Raw genomic sequence first — 10,157 nt, 5'->3', positions numbered from 1 at the left:
GATGAAACTGCTAGAATTGCTAAACCTTGTGCTAAAGACAAACATAGACCTATGGTAGGCATGCCTGTTATTTTTGTTAAAATAGGAGATCATTGTTATCATGGCTTGTGTGATATGGGTGCTAGTGCTAGTGCAATACCTATCGATTTATACAAAGAAATTATGCATGAAATTGCACCTACTGAGTTAGAAGAAATTGATGTCACAATTAAGCTTGCTAATAGAGATACTATTTCACCAATTGGGATTGTTAGAGATGTTGAAGTCTTGTGTGGGAAAACTAAATATCCTGCCGATTTTCTTGTTCTTGGTTCCCCACAAGATAGCTTTTGTCCCATTATATTTGGTAGACCCTTCTTAAACACTGTTAATGCTAAGATAGACTGCAAAAAGGATGTTGTTACTATTGGTCTAGGTGATATGTCTCATGAGTTTAATTTCTCTAAATTTCATAGACAACACCGCGAAGAGGAATTGCCTAGTAAAGATGAAATTATTGGTCTTGCTTCTATTGTCGTACCTCCTAGTGATCCTTTAGAACAATATTTGCTAGACCATGAAAATGATATGTTTATGAATGAAAGAAGGGAAATAGATGAAGTATTCTTTAAACAGGGACCCATTTTGAAACACAACTTGCCTGTTGAAATCCTAGGAGATCCTCCTCCACCCAAGGGTGATCCCGTGTTTGAATTTAAACCATTACCTGACACTTTTAAATATGCTTATCTTGATGGAAAGAAGATATATCCTGTTATTATTAGTGCTAACCTTTCAGAGAAGGAGGAAGAAAAATTATTGAAAACACTGAAGAAGCACCGTGCTACTATTGGATATACTCTTGATCCTCTTAAGGGCATTAGTCCAACTCATGTCAACACAAAATAAACTTGGAGAAAGATGCCAAACCAGTTATTGATCACCAACGACGGCTGAATCCTAAGATGAAAGAAGTGGTAAGAAAGGAAATACTAAAGCTCCTTGAGGCAGGTATAATCTATCCCGTTGCCGATAGTCAGTGGGTAAGTCCTGTCCATTGTGTCCCTAAGAAGGGAGGTATTACTGTCGTTGCTAATGATAAAGATGAATTGATCCCGCAAGGAATTATTACAGGTTATAGGATGGTAATTGATTTCTGCAAATTAAATAAAGCTACTAAAAAAGATCATTACCCATTACCTTTTATTGATCAAATGCTAGAAAGATTATCCAAACATACACATTTTTGCTTTCTAGATGGTTATTCTGGTTTCTCTCAAATACCCGTGTCAGCTGATAGACGTATACCTTTTGGTTTATGTAATGCACCTGCTACCTTTCAAAGATGCATGATGGCTATATTCTCTGACTTTTGTGAAAAGATTTGTGAGGATTTCATGGACGATTTCTCCGTTTATGGATCCTCTTTTGATGATTGCTTGAGCAACCTTGATCGAGTTTTGCAGAGATGTGAAGAAACTAATCTTGTCTTGAATTAGGAAAAGTGCCACTTTATGGTTAATGAAGGCATTGTCTTGGGGCATAAAATTTCTGAAAGAGGTATTGAAGTTGATAAAGCTAAAGTTGATGCTATTGAAAAGATGCCATGTCCCAAGGACATCAAAGGTATAAGAAGTTTCCTTGGTCATGCCGGTTTTTATAGGAGGTTCATTAAGGACTTCTCAAAAATCTCTCGGCCTCTGACTAATCTCTTGCAAAAAGATATACCATTTGTCTTTGATGATGATTGTGTAGAAGCATTTGAAATACTTAAGAAAGCATTGATCTCTGCACCTATTGTTTAGCCACCTGATTGGAATTTACCTTTTGAAATTATGTGTGATGCTAGTGATTATGCCGTAGGTGCTGTTCTAGGGCAAAGAGTTGATAAGACATTGAATGCTATTCAATATGCTAGTAAAACTCTAGACAGTGCTCAGAGAAATTATGCTACTACTGAAAAAGAATTTTTAGCAATTGTATTTGCTTGTGATAAGTTTAGACCTTATATTGTTGATTCTAAAGTAACTATTCACACTAATCATGCTGCTATTAAATATCTTATGGAAAAGAAAGATGCTAAAGCTAGACTTATTAGATGGGTTCTCTTGCTACAAGAATTTCATTTACATATTATTGATAGAAAGGGAGCTGAGAACCCCGTTGCAGACAACTTGTCTAGGTTAGAAAATGTTCTTGATGACCCACTACCTATTGATGATAGCTTTCCTGATGAACAATTAAATGTCATAAGTGCTTCTCGTACTGCTCCATGGTATGCTGATTATGCTAATTACATTGTTGCTAAATTTATACCACCTAGTTTCACATACCAGCAAAAGAAAAAGTTTTTCTATGATTTAAGACATTACTTCTAGGATGACCCACACCTTTATAAAGAAGGAGTAGATGGTGTTATTAGACGTTGTGTACCTGAGCATGAACAGGAACAGATCCTACGCAAGTGTCACTCCGAGGCTTATGGAGGACACCACGCTGGAGATAGAACTGCACATAAGGTATTGCAATCCAGTTTTTATTGGCCTACTCTCTTTAAGGATGCTCATAAGTTTGTCTTATCTTGTGATGAATGTCAAAGAATTGGAAATATTAGTAGACGTCAAGAAATGCCGATGAATTATTCACTTGTTATTGAACCATTTGATGTTTGGGGCTTTGATTATATGGGACCGTTTCCTGCCTCTAATGGGTATACACATATTCTAGTTGCTGTTGATTACGTTACTAAGTGGGTAGAAGCTATTCCAACTAGTAGTGCTGATCATAATACATCTATTAAAATGCTTAAAGAAGTTATTTTTCCGAGGTTTGGAGTCCCTAGGTATTTAATGACTGATGGTGGTTCACATTTTATTCATGGTGCTTTTCGTAAAATGCTTGCTAAGTATGATATTAATCATAGAATTGCATCTCCTTATCACCCACAGTCTAGTGGTCAAGTAGAATTGAGTAACAGAGAACTCAAATTAATTTTGCAAAAGACTGTCAATAGATCTAAAAAGAATTGGTCCAAGAAACTTGATGATGCATTATGGGCTTATAGAACTGCATATAAAAATCCTATGGGTATGTCTCCTTATAAAATGGTTTATGGAAAAGCATGTCACTTACCTCTCGAATTAGAACATAAGGCATATTGGGCTATTAAAGAGCTCAATTATGATTACAAACTTGCCGGTGAGAAGAGGTTATTTGACATTAGCTCACTTGATGAATGGAGAACCCAAGCCTATGAGAATGCCAAACTGTTTAAAGAAAAAGTTAAAAGATGGCATGACAAAAGAATACAAAAGCGTGAGTTTAATGTAGGTGATTATGCGTTGCTATACAACTCTCGTTTAAGATTTTTTGCAGGAAAACTTCTCTCTAAATGGGAAGGTCCTTACATTATCGAGGAGGTCTATCGTTCTGGTGCCATAAAAATCAACAACTTCGAAGGCACAAATCCGAAGGTGGTGAACGTTCAAAGAATCAAACATTATATCTCAGGTAATCCTATAAATGTTGAAACCAATGTTATTGAAACCGTAACCCCGGAGGAATACATAAGGGACACTTTCCAGAACGTTTCAGACTCCGAAAAGGAATAGCTATGTGGTACGGTAAGTAAACCGACTCCAAAATAGTTCTAATGGCAATTTTTCTCTGTTTTGGAATATTTAGGAAAATAGACAAATAAGAAGCAGTCCGGGAAGGACACGAGGGCTCCACGAGGGTGGAGGGCGCGCCCAACCCCCCTGGGCGCGCCCCTGCCTCGTGGGCACCTCGTGCGCTCTCCGGACTCCGTTTTCTTGCATGATACGTATTTTGGTCGATAAAAATTCATTATATAATCTTCCGAAGGTTTTGACCACCGTATCACGCAATTGTCCTCTGTTCTTGTTTCGAGCTGTTTTTCTGACAGATCTAGATCATCATGACGTCTCCAAGTGCCCCCAAGAACAAGTTCTTCGAGAAGGTCATCAACCCCTACCTCACGGAGGTGCTGCAACACCCTCAAACCATTGAGATGCATGAGGGGGTGCTGCAACACCCTCAAACCATTGAGATGCATGAGGGGGTGCTGCACATCCGCGATGTTGAGGGACCAAGGAGGACCGGAAGCGTGGAGACAAGGCTCGAGGCAATGGAGCAACAAGTTTTCAAGTGCTAGGAGATGGTGGAGCGTGGACTTGACTCCAATCACATAATGATCACGAACTTCACCAACAACCACAAGCTGGATGCCAAGGACATTGGGGAGGCCATCTTCAAGCTCCACGAGAAAATCGAGCACCTCCAAGCCCAAATCTATGACCTGCAAAACCAAAACTGTGAGTATGAATATTGATTCAAGAGGATGAGTTTGGCTGCAGATTTAAGGATCCCGGAGACTCGATCATCCTTCTATGATGGTGAGCCTATGCCTTGGAAGATGAACGACAAGCCTACATCATCAACGACCCCTACACCAGCAAAGGAGACATAGTCACATGGGTATGGGCACTCCCCTTGGCAACTGCCAAGCTTGGGGGAGGTGCCCCGGTATCGTATCACCATCACACTCCTATCTTTACCGTTTTTCTTAGTTCGATCCTTTTAGTAATATCTTGATCTAGTAGAATAAAGTTTTTGGTATGATTTAGTTTTGCTTTATGATCCTTTTATGTAATCGAGTTCGTGAGCTATATAATAAAGATTAGTGTTGAGTCAAGGGCTTGATTATTTTGCTATGATCTTGAGTGAATAAAAGAAAAGAAAAAGAATAAAAAGAAATAAAGAGATCATATTGATCTTATGGAGAATAATGACTTCACATAGAAAGAGTATGATGATTGAAAGTTGTTGAGAGTTGACAAACATAGCTTTGGTCATCGTTGCAATTAATAGGAAGTAATAAAGAAAGAGAGGTTTCACATATAAATATACTATCTTGGACATCTTTTATGATTGTGAGCACTCATTAAAATATGAAATGCTAAAGAGTTGATGTTGGACAAGGAAGACAACGTAATGGGTTATGTTTTCTTATATCTGAAATAAAATATATTGTCATGGATCATCCAACATGTTGAGCTTGCCTTTCCCCCTCATGCTAGCCAAATTCTTTGCACCAAGTAGAGATACTACTTGTGCTTCGAAATACCCTTAAACCCAGTTTTGCCATGAGAGTCCACCATATCTACCTATGGATTGAGTAAGATCCTTCAAGTAAGTTGTCATCGGTGCAAGTAATAAAAATTACTCTCTAAATATGTATGATTGATTAGTGTGGAGGAAATAAGCTTTATACGATCTTGTGATGTGGAAGAAATAAAAGCAACGGACTGCAAAATAAAGGTCCATATCACAAGTGGCAATATAAAGTGATGTTCTTTCGCATTAAGATTTTGTGCATCCAACCCTGAAAGCGCATGACAACCTCTGCTTCCCTCTGGAAGGGCCTATCTTTTACTTTTATCTTCTACCTTATGCAAGAGTCATGGTGATTCTTCACTTTCCTTTTTACATTTTATCCTTTGGCAAGCACAGGTGTGAAAGATCTATATATATATCTATTGGTGTGTTAGCATGACTATTATTGTTGACATTACCCTTAGGTAAAAGGGGAGCGAATATAGCCCTATCTTTCTATTTCGATTAAATCCGTATTGCGTGAGTGTAGCAACTGTGAAAGACTAATATAGTAGTATGTGACTGCTGAAAAGCTCTTAGACTCTTTCTGTGTATGATAAAATGCAATTGCTTCATGATGGATTAAGTTTGTTTCTCAAGATTTCTGATTCATACTTGCATTGTGAATAGATTACTAAGCCTATGACATTATCATATATGTTGCTGATAAGAGTCATGAGCCTCACCGTATTTTTTTTCGACACTCTAACATGTGGACATATTTATCGATTATCTAGCTTTCCGCTTGAGGACAAGCGAGGTCTAGCTTGGGGGAGTTGATAGTCCATTTGCCATTCATGCTTTAATATCAAATATTTATTGCATTATGGGCCTTGTTATTACACATTATGTACAATACTTATGCCTATTCTCTCTTATTTTTACAAGGTTTACATAAAGAGGGAGAATGCCGCAGCTGGAATTCTGGGCTGGAAAAGGAGCAAATATTATAGACCTATTCTGCACAACTCCAAAAGTCCAGAAACTCCACGGAAGTTATTTTTGGAAATAATAAAAAAATACTAAGCGAAGAAAATACCAGAGGGGACCCACACCCTGGGCACGAGGGTGGGGGGCGCGCCCTACCCCCTGGGCACGCCCCCTGCCTTGTGGGCCCCCTGGTGGCCCTCCGGTGGCCATCTTCCGCTATATGAAGTCTTTCGTCCGAAGAAAAATCATAAGCAAGCTCTCGGGACGAGACTCCGCCGCCACGAGGCGGAACCTTGGCGGAACCAATCTAGGGCTCTGGCGGAGCTGTTCTGCTGGGGACACTTCCCTCCGGGAGGGGGAAATCATCGCCATCGTCATCACCAACGCTCCTCTCATTGAGAGAGGGCCAATCTCCATCAACATCTTCACCAGCACAATCCCCTCTCAAACCCTATTTCATCTCTTGTATCAAATTCTTGTCTCCAAGTCTGGGATTGGTACTTGTAGGTTGCTAGTAGTGTTGATTACTCCTTGTAGTTGATGCTAGTTGGTTTATTTGGTGGAAGATCATATGTTCAGATCCTTTATGCATATTAATACCCCTCTTATTATGAACATGAATATGCTTTGTGAGTAGTTACATTTGTTCTGAGGACATGGGAGAAGTCTTGATATTGGTAGTCATATGAATTTGGTATTCGTTCGATATTTTGATGAGATGTATGTTGTCTCTCCTCTAGTGGTGTTATGTGAACGTCGACTACATGACACTTCACCATTATTTGGGCCTAGAGGAAGGCATTGGGAAGTAATAAGTAGATGATGGGTTGCTAGAGTGACAGAAGCTTAAACCCTAGTTTATGTGTTGCTTCGTAAGGGGCTGATTTGGATCCATATGTTTCATGCTATGGTTAGGTTTACCTTAATACTTCTTTTGTAGTTGCGGATGCTTGCAATAGGGGTTAATCATAAGTGGGATGCTTGTCCAAGTAAGGACAGCACCCAAGCACCGGTCCACCCACATATCAAATTATCAAAGTACCCAACGCGAATCATATGAACGTGATGAAAACTAGCTTGACGATAATTCCCATGTGTCCTCGGGAGCGCTTTTCTTTATATAAGAAATTGTCCAAGCTTGTCCTTTGCTACAAAAAGGATTGGGCCACCTTGTTGCACTTTATTTACTTTCGTTACTTGTTGCTTGTTACAAATTATCTTATCACAAAACTATCTGTTACCTATAATTTCAGTGCTTGCAAAGAATACCTTGCTGAAAACCGCTTATCATTTCCTTCTGCTCCTTGTTGAGTTCGACACTCTTACTTATCTAAAGGACTACGATAGATCCCCTATACTTGTGGGTCATCAATGCCGTGGTGAAGGCCAGGGGGTGAGGGCTGGAGAGCCAGTAGGAGATCCTGAGTCGCAATGCTCAGGAGCCCCCCTTATAACGCGCAAGCGAATTGCATGGGAGAAGAGGGAGCTCGTGGTACCGCCTGCTGTCATCCTCGGGAAGTTCTTGCAGGTTAGCGCGAGGAGGGACAAAGGTTGCCACTACGATTGCCGGTCCGCCGCAGGTCGCTCCGCAAGAAGACGAAGGCACTGAGGGCCTGGTGAGGTGACATGCGCGGGGCGTGCCGCGAGTCAGAGCTCGACCGCTCAGATTTGTCGGTGTTGCAGGGACGGACCCGAGCACAAGCGCCGTGCCAGCGTGAGGAGCTCCCATGGTGGGTGATAATCAAGCAGGTGATAATCATAGATAGATTATGCATGGGAAGCGAATTAGCTTAGGTAAATGCAGGAACGAGACACGCCACTGGGTTGGACCCAAGCGGCTTGGGGAGGATGCAGCCCGAGGGGCGCCCCCAGCTGAGTAAGCTAAAGATGCAAAAAGGGATACATGCCGCAGGGACGGACCCACGCGGCCTGGGAATGATGCGGCCCAGAGGGCGTTCCCAGCTAAATAAACTTGGAAAATGTCACCTGGTTCTGTTGTCGAAGGAGTGTTGGGGTAGCTGAAGACACGTGGCGATGGGGTTGCTCCTCACGAGCCACCGGGACCCTGAGCCTCGGGAGGCTCTGGGGGTCCAGGCGGTTCCTTGAGGACCGTCTCCATCTCCTCCAAGACTGTGTGATGCCTGGCCTCCTGAGCCGCCAGGACGCTCCGCGGGTTACGCTGATAGGCGGCCACCATGCTTGGCAGGCCGAATGGCATGCGAACATAGCTGTGAGGTGGGCCCTCGCAACGTCCCACGCGCGAAGGCCAAAAGAGCTCCTGAGATGCGGCCCTGTTGAGCCCTGGGATGTCGATGCAGACACGCAGCCCGCCATCCTTGCCTGGATGGGGAGCTGCGGCAGGTGGGCGGCGGTCGCCGCGCATGGCTCTTGCTTCTTGAAGCTCCTGGGTAGTCTGGGTGATGAACTCTTGGGCGCCAGGCGCTCCTCGCCTGGTGCCCTCCTGAGGGAAACGTGCCACAAAGCACGCCTCCATGTGGTGCCCAAGCGCCTCCGTCGTGATGTTGGCAAGGTCTGAGGCCCTCCAGAAGAGAGCCCCCTGCCCAAGGAGGGCGCTGGGCGCGCCTTCCTATGCGCGGGAGGGAGGCGCCCCATCTGAGGGCGCAGATCTTGAGGTGGTGCTGTTGGTGACGCTGCTCTCCAGAGGCCCTATACGGAGCAGCTGCTTCTTCTTCTTGGGGATGGCCTCAGGAGAGTGTAGGAATCCTTCGTTGTTGGGGTCTTCGATCGCTGCGGCCTGGAAGGCGCACTCAAGGGAGCACACTGCATCCTTCTCCTCACAGGCGACTGTGATGACACAACCAGTCCCCGGCTTCTTGAGCACGTTGTAGCCGTGGTGGGTCACTACCATGAACTTGGCCAACGGTGGGTACCCGAGGATGGCATTGTACGGCAGATGAATGTGGGCGACATCGAAGTCGATGAGCTCGGTGTGGTAGTTATCGCGTCCACCGAAGGTGACAGGGAGGCGGACCTGCCCGATCGGGGTGGTGGAACCATGGGTCACTCCTGAGAAGGGCTTGGTCGGTTGCAGCTGATCATAGGGTACTTGAAGGGGATCTAACGTGTTGACGGACAAGACGTTTAGCCCCGCACCGCCATCGATAAGGGTCTTGGTGACATGGACGTTGCTGATGACAGGCGAGCAGAGCATTGGGAGAGCACCGGCGGCTGCAGTGCACTTGAGCTGGTCCGCCGAGCTGAAAGTGATGGCGTACTTGGACCACCTAAGCGGGCGTGTGGCCTCAAGCTTGGGAAGAGCCGCGTTCACCTCGCGAGCAAACTTCTTGAAGATACGCTTAGACGCTGGGGCCAGAGCTCCGCCCAAGATGCAGGCGATAGCGCGCGGTTCCTGGAAGCCCCCTGCTCCTTCGTCCTGATGGTGGTCGTCATTCCTTCTGGGTGGTGGCGGCAGCGGAGGAAGACCAACATTGCCCTGAGGGCGGTCCTCGCGAGGCTGATCCCTCCAGGCTTCCTCACGAGGCTGATCCTGCCAATGGTCCTCGCGAGGCTGGTCGCGCCACTCCTGGCGGGGGCCACGGTCGTCCCAGCGTCCTCCGCCACGTCCTCCTCCTCGGCCGTAGCCCCGGTCGTTGCGCTCGGGGCGTCGACCGAAGCATCCATCTCGAATGGCCCTGAGCTCCTGACAGTCGTTGGTGTTGTGGCTGTGTACGTTGTGGAAGGCGCAGAACGGTCGGCTCCTCTTGGATGACTCGGGATGATCCCGGCCGCGCTTTGTGTCAGGCTCCGCCACGAGCACGACCACTCACTTGCGCTTCACGTCCTTGGCCTTGGCTTTCTTCTCCTCCAGGTTAGTAGCTGGGAGCTCGAGGAGGGAAAGGCGCCCTTCCTCAGCTCTCGCGCACTTGGTCGCCAGGTTGAACAGCTCCAGAGCCGTGCACAGCTCCTCGTGGATGGCGAGCTCCTCCTTCATCTTGACGTCACGGACGCCATCATAAAACGCTGAAATGATGGCCTCGTCCGTCACCTTGGGGGTCTTGACGCAGACGCTGTTGAAGCGTTGGATGTACTTCTGCAAGGTCTCTCCTAGCTGC

Source organism: Triticum aestivum, chromosome 3D (genome assembly GCF_018294505.1).
Source record: "Triticum aestivum cultivar Chinese Spring chromosome 3D, IWGSC CS RefSeq v2.1, whole genome shotgun sequence".
Taxonomy (NCBI): Eukaryota; Viridiplantae; Streptophyta; class Magnoliopsida; order Poales; family Poaceae; genus Triticum; species Triticum aestivum.
The sequence above is the reverse complement of the archived record's forward strand: the minus strand, read 5'-3'. Positions refer to the sequence as shown.